Raw genomic sequence first — 10,669 nt, 5'->3', positions numbered from 1 at the left:
AATTCCTCAAAAACTGTTGAACCAATTCGAACCAAATCTTGAAACTGCACATAGTTTTCGAATTGAGATGCACATGTTGAAATTCAGTTTGATAGTTCAGATAGAAATTGAGATTTCAGTTGTCAATTCGGCAAAGTGTGATATCAATTCCTCGAAAACTGTTATATCAATTCGAACCAAATCTTGAAACTGCACATAGTTTTCGAAATGAGTTTCAATTATAATTATAATTCCTGTTATATGGAATGGGAAAGGAGCCTAATTATAAAAATTTCAAGCATTATAACGTTTAATTCTGTGTATTTTGAACAAAAACCTACAGGGTCCCTCTCTCTACGATAATAGTGTTACTGTTGACAGACCGTGAAAAAATTGATGCAAATTTTTAAGGTTTATTCAATTATTATTGAAATTAAAGGATATATCATAGGATATATTTACTACATTTCTCTCTGTACGATGGCACTTCGAAGCTCACATCACAATTGAATTTTTTCCCATAATCGGAAAGTTAGGTTAATATTGAATTTCCAGATATGAAAAACAGTTCTCGGACGTGAATCTGTATCAAAATCGGATGTATTAACAGATTGTTTATTTTGTCACTAATAATACTTATTTTTCAGGCACATATAAATTCATTATATCAAGAAATGTATGAAATTCATAAATGTCAAATATCATCTATCGGAAAGTCTCAATTTAAATAAAAAAAGCTTCTTCAGGGGTGAGCTTCTAAGCAATTGGTTCAGAAGAGTTTCTATTTGAAGTATATGATCCATGAGTCAAGGTTACAGAATGTACTTCAGATTAAATTACATGCAAACTCACAGAATGAGAAACATCCTTGATCTTGGTGTATGAACATAAGAATTTCTAGATAACAAACGGTTCTTGGGGGTGAGTCTGCACAGAAAATCGACCAGGAGATTCTATATTTTATAATTGAAATTTATTTTCAGGCATATATAAATTTATCAGATCAAGAAATGTATAATATCATCTCTCGGACGGTGTTATTTGGTAAAAAAAAATGTTCTTCAGAGTAAGTTTCTTGAGCAGTTCGTTCAGGAGAGTTTTTATGTGAAGCAAATGATCTATTTCGATTGTTTTCAACTGACCACAGCAGATTTCTGACAACTTTCAAGCAATTGGGTAGTGTACGGAGATGATTTTCTTAGGCTTGATTTATGGAAAAATATGTTTTGAGATAAGTTATTCAGTTGGAATGATATAATGATTATTGAAACACAATCTATGAGTGAGTTTTTGCGTTAAAATTCTATATTTATAGACATTTGTCAAGTTCTACCATTTAGGGTAAGATTTTTGCTATTATCGTAGAGAGAGGGACCGTGTAGGTTTTTGTTCAAAATAAACAGAATTAAACGTTATAATGCTTGAAATTTTTATAATTAGGCTTCTTTCCCATTCCATATAACAGATTTTGGCCAATTTTTAAGCTTTTTGATTATTGTACGAGGATTATTGTATTTAATCATTCCAGATGGAAGGAAAAATGTTTTCGACTAACTTATTGGAGTGGAATGATATAATGATTATTGGAATACAATGGCAGGGTGTGTTTTTTGCGTTAAAATTCTACTTTTATAGACTTTTGTCCAGTTATTCTCATTTCAGGTTAGTTTTTTGTTTCATCGTAGAGAAAGAACTTCAGATGAACTGAATGCATGGAATCTCCATTATAAGGCTTCTGTACAACTGAATATAACTGATTTTTGCCAATTTTTGAGCAGTGTATGAGATTATTTGTTTTCTTTCGTGAAATTTGCGACAATGCCTGTATATATCGAACGCTGTGAGTTATGTGTGATACGCCATATTCGCGTATCAGTAAGTGCGAGGGCCGTAGGCCCGAGTTACGGGCGGAAGGCAAATCGCGAGGGCCGAAGGCCCGAGCTACGGACAAAAGGCGAATCTGTTCATGAAGGCGAATCTACCTACAAGGTGGATCTCCTGGATATACTGATCTGCCAAAAAAGGTTGATCTATTCATCTATCACTAAAGGTAGATCTATCAATAAAGGTAGATCTATGGGCTTACTAGTCTAGTAACAAATCTCGCAATTTCATCGACCTAGATGTTCGGTCTTGACGAATTATTAACTGACTCCGTCTTTTTGGGAATTTTTCGAAGGTCAGCTTTCGAGATGCTTAACTCCCATAAAAATCATCGTAGATCAACAAGTAATACATACTTCAAAAAAGCAGCTCTCATAGTTATAAATCTCGAAATTTCATCGACATAGGTGCAACCGTTGGGTCTTGACGAATTTTTAAGTGATCCCATCTTTTTTGGAAATTTTCGAAATCAACTTTTGACACGCGTATCTCCCAGAAAAATCGCAGATCCGAATATTATACATATTCTAAAAAAGCAACTCTTCTAGTGACAAATCTCGAAATTTCATCGACGTAGATGCAACTGTTTGGTCTTGACGAATTTTTAAGTGACCCCATCTTTTTGGGAATTTTTCTAAGGTCAGCTTTCGAGATGCTTAACTCCCAGAAAAATCATCGCAGATCTACAAGTAATAAATACTTCAAAAAAGCAGCTCTCATAGTTATAAATCTCGAAATTTCATCGACGTAGTTGCAACCGTTTGGTCTTGACGAATTTTTAAGTGACGCCATCTTTTTTGGAAATTTTCGAAATCAACTTTTGACACGCGTATCCCTCAAAAAAATCATCGTAGAGTTGAAAGTGGTACATATTCTAGAAGAGCAACTCCTTTAGAACAACCTTTGAAACAATCGCGGTTTATTTGTTTGTTCAGACCACCCTGTATCCAAAAACACGCACCAAATACTCCACCAGAAAAAACTCAGTCGATTCGTATAATTCGTCAATCGAATTGCAACCTAACAATCTTTTTCCATACAGATCTATCAATCTATCGAACGTTCACCAGAACGCATTGGTAGAATTGGTGATAAAAATCGGTAGTCGTTAGGAAATTCATGCGTAGAATGTATTCGTATGTGTGTGATCGAATCAGGGCACGTCTTTTGACCTTAAGAACCTACTGTTAAAACATTTGCATGAGTCAAAGACTCACCCTGTATATTGGTAACACTCGCAAAAACTGTAATTAACGCAAGGGGTGGAAATACCAAGTATTAAATCTCTCATCAGCATTTCAGTATTTTGAAAATTGTTCATTTCTCTTCTTTCACATAAGATTCGGTGAAATCCTGAATTTTTCTTCCATTTAATGTGTCTTGTTTCGTTCAAAACCTTCCCGAGAGAACTTAAAAAATAAGTTATAAATAAAGTCAATGTACAGTTAACTTTCATTAGAATTGGGATTTTCAGGATGTGCATTAATTTTTTACGCAGTGTATTTTAACGATTTATTAACAGAAAAAAAGCATTCTTTAAATCGATATATACATTAATATAAACACAATTATTATTTACAATCCTCTCATATGGGACTTTGGTCGAATAATTGGTAAACCGATTGTGGTGAAATCCTTCCTTTCTGAATATATATCCTTAATTCTCCTGACTGTAAGCTCCCAGGTTTCCAAAACCTCGTCGAAGAAGGCTGATCGTGGTTCGCCAACCATCGCTGTAGAAGGATCAAGAGACGAGATAAGCGTCGGATACATATAAACTCGGCCACTCAGTATTTGGAAAGGTGTAAATGGGAATCTCCCATCAAATCTGACGGAGTTCTCGAAATGAATTAAATCCTTATCGAGACGATGCCACAGACATCTCAGCTCATCGTCAGAGTAGATATCCTGATGGATCTTCTCAGGAATAGGAATTCCATTCAGTGTATGGATGAAGGCGTATTTCATGATCAATAATTTCATTTTCGAATTTCCTCTCTTGATGGCCAGCTCGAAAGGATTCAAATTCTGCTTGTTCAGCATGTCCAATCTTGCCCCGTGTCGCAGAAGACAAGCTGCCATTGGCAGGTTCCCATAGGAGACTGCTTTGTGCAAAGGCGTCTCGCTGGCCATGTTTATCGCGTTTACGTCTATGCCACGTTCTGTGAGGATATATGTTGCTTCTTTGTAAATCTCCGGTTTCACATTCGTCAGCATCGCTAGGCAATGCAGACAATTGTTCAGTTTGTAATCGGTGTTGCTGGCATCGCTGGTGTTATCTAGAAGTAGCCTGATCAATTCAGGACTAGGCCATTTTTTAGCCATCAGCAGCAGCAGGGTGTTCCCCCTTATATCAATGGCATCTAAGTCGACGTTATATTTGAGAAGTTCTTCAATGCATTCTTTTCTCTTTTCACTGCTATCATTCACCATGTGGATAGGCTTGGAACCGTCGCATGTTTCTGCTTCAACATTGGCACCATTAGTCACCAGGGTTTCAACCAGATGAAGATGCCTAAATTGTATAGCCAGGTGGAGGGGGGTAACCTTTTTCGAGTCAGTGGCATTGACATTAGCTCCTTTTCGTAATAAAAACAGGACTTTCTCCAAATTTCCCCTTTCGACAGCCACATGAAAATCGGTTTTCTGAGGATCCTCAATATTTTCTTTTGGAATATTGATGGTCTGTAAAGAATTTAAGAGAAATTAGGCGATTGTTATGAAGTTAATACTTATATATCAGGTTTTGTGAACAACAAAAATTCAGTCGGTCTATACAGGATGAATCTGTGACTCTTACAAATATTTAAACAATATATTATCGAGGTGAAAAGAAACATTTTTTTATACCATTTTTTTCGATTCAGCCCTGATAAAAAGATATAGCCATTTTAAGTTTTCATAATGAGCCATAGAGAAACAAGATTCCCTTCAGAATAAAAGCAGAATCTTTGACACTACACATATATGGTTCTTTCAAACAGAATTGCAATCAGTCAAATCAGTTCATGGTACGTAATGGTCATAATGGAAAAACTGGAGATGTAGGTGATATTTTGTGTTTAAAAAAGATTCATCAAATAAATGATAAACTATATTGCGAAATTCATTTCATTCGATAAAACCTTTAGTGAGAGAAAATTTTTTTCATCAGCCTGTATCTTTTAAACCGAGCCGATTCGGAAAAAATGGTTCAGGAAAAAAATGTTTTTTTTTGACCTCAAGAATATACTGTTGAAATGTTTGTACGAATCAAAGATTCCGCGTATACAAGAATTTTCAAGAATCATTGCAAATCTCTTTACAGAAAACTTTTATGCACTTACCATTTTGCGAGAATTGTGGTGTCTTGTTTTATTCTCTCTTCGCGACATATTTCAGGTTTTAAACACACTGTAGATTAAAAATTTTAACTGTACTGACACGATTGAAAAACGAAGCACAACTGTACCAAGACACCCATTTACGTTCATTTATATACTCGTAGGAATGGCTAGGTACGTAATTTTTTTCTGAGAACCGTAAGATGACCACCGAAATTTCTGCCCCCTTTCAAAATCTCAAACTACCTGACAAATGACAGTTAATGTTTATTTGCCAATTGGGGATAACGACCCTGTAATAATTTTGGGATGGGACTTAACTTTTCGGTTAATTTGAATTGAGATTAGGAAGGGGGCATTAAGGAATGTTTTTCTTGAATTGAAATTATTCCGAGAATTTTTATCACAAATATATTTATGGAACTGTTGTGCGAAACTGGGTATAACGGCCCTGTAATAATTTTGGGATGGGACTTAACTTTTCGGTTAATTTGAATTGAGATTAGGAAGGGGGCATTAAGGAATGTTTTTCTTGAATTGAAATTATTCCGAGAATTTTTATCAGGAATATATTTATGGAACTGTTGTGCGAAACTGGGTATAACGGCCCTGTAATAATTTTGGGATGGGACTTAACTTTTCGGTTAATTTGAATTGAGATTAGGAAGGGGGCAATAAGGAATGTTTTTCTTAAATTGAAATTATTCCGAGAATTTTTATCGGAAATATATTTATGGAACTGTTGTGCGAAACTGGGTATAACGGCCCTGTAATAATTTTGGGATGGGACTTAACTTTTCGGTTAATTTGAATTGAGATTAGGAAGGGGGCATTAAGGAATGTTTTTCTTGAATTGAAATTATTCCGAGAATTTTTATCAGGAATATATTTATGGAACTGTTGTGCGAAACTGGGTATAACGGCCCTGTAATAATTTTCGGATGGGACTTAACTTTTCGGTTAATTTGAATTGAGATTAGGAAGGGGGCAATAAGGAATGTTTTTCTTAAATTGAAATTATTCCGAGAATTTTTATCAGAAATATATTTATGGAACTGTTGTGCGAAACTGGGTATAACGGCCCTGTAATAATTTTGGGATGGGACTTAACTTTTCGGTTAATTTGAATTGAGATTAGGAAGGGGGCAATAAGGAATGTTTTTCTTAAATTGAAATTATTCCGAGAATTTTTATCAGAAATATATTTATGGAACTGTTGTGCGAAACTTTCTAAATGCACAGTGACATGCAAGGAGAGGGCATTTGTAATTAGGTATCCTGTATTTTTAACTTGATTGGATCCGTAATTTTATAAATATTGGGATTTTTGAAGGGATCAAACAGCGCAGTATCTGGATGGGGTTTTGACTTTGAACAAGCAAAAAACCCTGACTTTGCTCCTAACATTTTTACCCTGAAACGTTCTAACACACTTTGAAAAATATGAACCCTTAATTCTTATCGAAATGTTTCAATCCTTTTTTCCTTATTGTTATTCTTCCTTCAGGTCATCCTAAGTTGGTCGTATGAAATAATAATGAATATAAACACATTTTCGATAAGCTGCACTCGTGATAACCTACAAGGTATAACATTTTCCTCCGGTTAAAAATAGACGTCAAGGTAGCTTCCATCGAAAAGGAAACTCAAAGGCAGTATCGGCAGGCGACCAAGCTGATAACAGCCACAAATCTTCGGATATCCTCACAGAATTCAATCTCTCATCCGTTCCTTCCACTCCACCTTTCACTGTCTTGCTTCAAGACATCGTCAAAAACGGACGGACTCTACTTACCTTCACAAGGCCGGGCGATGTACGTTTCCACGAGATACATCTATTTGTTTGTCAGCAGCTAATTGTCGTATCCTCATATTGTGTGCGTTTACCTCTAAAACTCATATGACCCGTCGTGCCCGTTCGGAGTTATGGTCTTCGAGAAAGCTTTCTCGGATTTTCAGCCTGCCGGTGGTATGTGGCCATGTATGTAGTTAATGTGGTCGATTGGCACACGTTCGAAATTGGCGAAATGCCTTCCGACACCCTCGGTTTGACTGTCGGTACCGGTTTAGGGGTGAGTGTCCTCGCTGGTATCTTGTCCGGGGTCTGTTTCATCATCGGATACAGGAGCAGGATTGGCAGAAAAAGGTAAATAAAATTGTATAGAATACGGAATCTTTAACTTGAACGGGAGTGGCAGTCGGCCGATTATTGTCACGTATACAATTTTATTTACCTTTTTTTGCCAATCCTGCTCCTGTATCCGATGATGAAACAGACCCCGGACAAGATACCAGCGAGGACACTCACTCGGTGAAATCCTGAATTTTTCTTCCATTTAATGTGTCTTGTTTCGTTCAAAACCTTCCCGAGAGAACTTAAAAAATAAGTTATAAATAAAGTCAATGTACAGTTAACTTTCATTAGAATTGGGATTTTCAGGATGTGCATTAATTTTTTACGCAGTGTATTTCAACGATGAATTTATTAACAGAAAAAAAGCATTCTTTAAATCGATATATACATTAATATAAACACAATTATTATTTACAATCCTCTCATATGGGACTTTGGTCGAATAATTGGTAAACCGATTGTGGTGAAATTCTTCCTTTCTGAATATATATCTTTAATTCTCCTGACTGTAAGCTCCCAGGTTTCCAAAACCTCGTCGAAGAAGGCTGATCGTGGTTCGCCAACCATCGCTGTAGAAGGATCAAGAGACGAGATAAGCGTCGGATACATATAAACTCGGCCACTCAGTATTTGGAAAGGTGTAAATGGGAATCTCCCATCAAATCTGACGGAGTTCTCGAAATGAATTAAATCCTTATCGAGACGATGCCACAGACATCTCAGCTCATCGTCAGAGTAGATATCCTGATGGATCTTCTCAGGAATAGGAATTCCATTCAGTGTATGGATGAAGGCGTATTTCATGATCAATAATTTCATTTTCGAATTTCCTCTCTTGATGGCCAGCTCGAACGGATTCAAATTCTGCTTGTTCAGCATGTCCAATCTTGCCCCGTGTCTTAGAAGACAAGCTGCCATTGGCAGGTTCCCATAGGAGACTGCTTTGTGCAAAGGCGTCTCGCTGGCCATGTTTATCGCGTTTACGTCTATGCCACGCTCTGTGAGGATATATGTTGCTTCTTTGTAAATCTCCGGTTTCACATTCGTCAGCATCGCTAGGCAATGCAGACAATTGTTCAGTTTGAAATCGGTGTTGCTGGCATCGCTGGTGTTATCTAGAAGTAGCCTGATCAATTCAGGACTAGGCCATTTTTTAGCCATCAGCAGCAGCAGGGTGTTCCCCCTTATATCAATGGCATCTAAGTCGACGTTATATTTGAGAAGTTCTTCAATGCATTCTTTTCTCTTTTCACTGCTATCATTCACCATGTGGATAGGCTTGGAACCGTCGCATGTTTCTGCTTCAACATTGGCACCATTAGTCACCAGGGTTTCAACCAGATGGAGATGCCTAAATTGTATAGCCAGGTGGAGGGGGGTAACCTTTTTCGAGTCAGTGGCATTGACATTAGCTCCTTTTCGTAATAAAAACAGGACTTTCTCCAAATTTCCCGTTTCGACAGCCACATGAAGATCGGTTTTCTGAGGATCCTCAATATTTTCTTTTGGAATATTGATGGTCTGTAAAGAATTTAAGAGAAATTAGGCGATTGTTATGAAGTTAATACTTATATATCAGGTTTTGTGAACAACAAAAATTCAGTCGGTCTATACAGGATGAATCTGTGACTCTTACAAATATTCAAACAATATATTATCGAGGTGAAAAGAAACATTTTTTTATACCATTTTTTTCGATTCAGCCCTGATAAAAAGATATAGCCATTTTGAGTTTTCATAATGAGCCATAGAGAAACAAGATTCCCTTCAGAATAAAAGCAGAATCTTTGACACTACACATATATGGTTCTTTCAAACAGAATTGCAATCAGTCAAATCAGTTCATGGTACGTAATGGTCATAATGGAAAAACTGGAGATGTAGGTGATATTTTGTGTTTAAAAAAGATTCATCAAATAAATGATAAACTATATTGCGAAATTCATTTCATTCGATAAAACCTTCAGTGAGAGAAAATTTTTTTCATCAGCCTGTATCTTTTAAACCGAGCCGATTCGGAAAAAATGGTTCAGGAAAAAAATGTTTTTTTTGACCTCAAGAATATACTGTTAAAATGTTTGTACGAATCAAAGATTCCGCGTATACAAGAATTTTCAAGAATCATTGCAAATCTCTTTACAGAAAACTTTTATGCACTTACCATTTTGCGAGAATTGTGGTGTCTTGTTTTATTCTCTCTTCGCGACATATTTCAGGTTTTAAACACACTGTAGATTAAAAATTTTAACTGTACTGACACGATTGAAAAACGAAGCACAACTGTACAAAGACACCCATTTACGTTCATTTATATACTCGTAGGAATGGCTAGGTACGTAATTTTTTTCTGAGAACCGTAAGATGACCACCGAAATTTCTGCCCCCTTTCAAAATCTCAAACTACCTGACAAATGACAGTTAATGTTTATTTGCCAATTGGGGATAACGACCCTGTAATAATTTTGGGATGGGACTTAACTTTTCGGTTAATTTGAATTGAGATTAGGAAGGGGGCATTAAGGAATGTTTTTCTTGAATTGAAATTATTCCGAGAATTTTTATCAGGAATATATTTATGGAACTGTTGTGCGAAACTGGGTATAACGGCCCTGTAATAATTTTGGGATGGGACTTAACTTTTCGGTTAATTTGAATTGAGATTAGGAAGGGGGCAATAAGGAATGTTTTTCTTAAATTGAAATTATTCCGAGAATTTTTATCAGAAATATATTTATGGAACTGTTGTGCGAAACTGGGTATAACATCCCTGTAATAATTTTGGGATGGGACTTAACTTTTCGGTTAATATGAATTGAGATTAGGAAGGGGGCATTAAGGAATGTTTTTCTTGAATTGAAATTATTCCGAGAATTTTTATCAGGAATATATTTATGGAACTGTTGTGCGAAACTGGGTATAACGGCCCTGTAATAATTTTGGGATAGGACTTAACTTTTCGGTTAATTTGAATTGAAATATTAATGGAATCAACAATTCCGAAGGAATTGTCGTCCCAATAACGTGAGTTAGTCATGAACTATCATAGGAAATCCCAGAGAAGTCGAAAAATTCAAGTGCAACTGTAGACTGGTTTCGGGATCATTTTCCCTCGTCAGTACAGTATAGCACTGAATCGAATCCAACAGTTTTCGAGGAATTGATATCACAATTTGCCGAATAGACCACTAGAATCTCAATTCCTATCTGAACTATCGAACTGAAATTCAACATGTGCATCTCAATTCGAAAACTATGTGCAGTTTCAAGATTTGGTTCGAATCGATCCAATAGTTCCTTAGGAATTGAAATGATATCTTGCCGAATCGACTACTGGAATCTTCATTCCTAT

The 10,669-nt window shown here is 36.2% G+C and overlaps 1 long non-coding RNA gene across 1 annotated transcript; it reads left to right on the top strand.

The window, feature by feature from the left end:
* Positions 1–351: 351 nt before the first annotated feature.
* LOC123318498 lies at positions 352–1,402 on the top strand. The gene is made up of 2 exons (XR_006538303.1): positions 352–900; positions 963–1,402. It is a non-coding gene; the product is annotated as an uncharacterized LOC123318498 (long non-coding RNA).
* The last annotated feature ends 9,267 nt before the right edge of the window (positions 1,403–10,669 follow it).

Source organism: Coccinella septempunctata, chromosome 8, assembly GCF_907165205.1.
Source record: "Coccinella septempunctata chromosome 8, icCocSept1.1, whole genome shotgun sequence".
NCBI classification, from domain to species: Eukaryota; Metazoa; Arthropoda; class Insecta; order Coleoptera; family Coccinellidae; genus Coccinella; species Coccinella septempunctata.
Note: the sequence above shows the minus strand (reverse complement) of the source record. Positions and strands in the feature narration are given on the sequence as shown.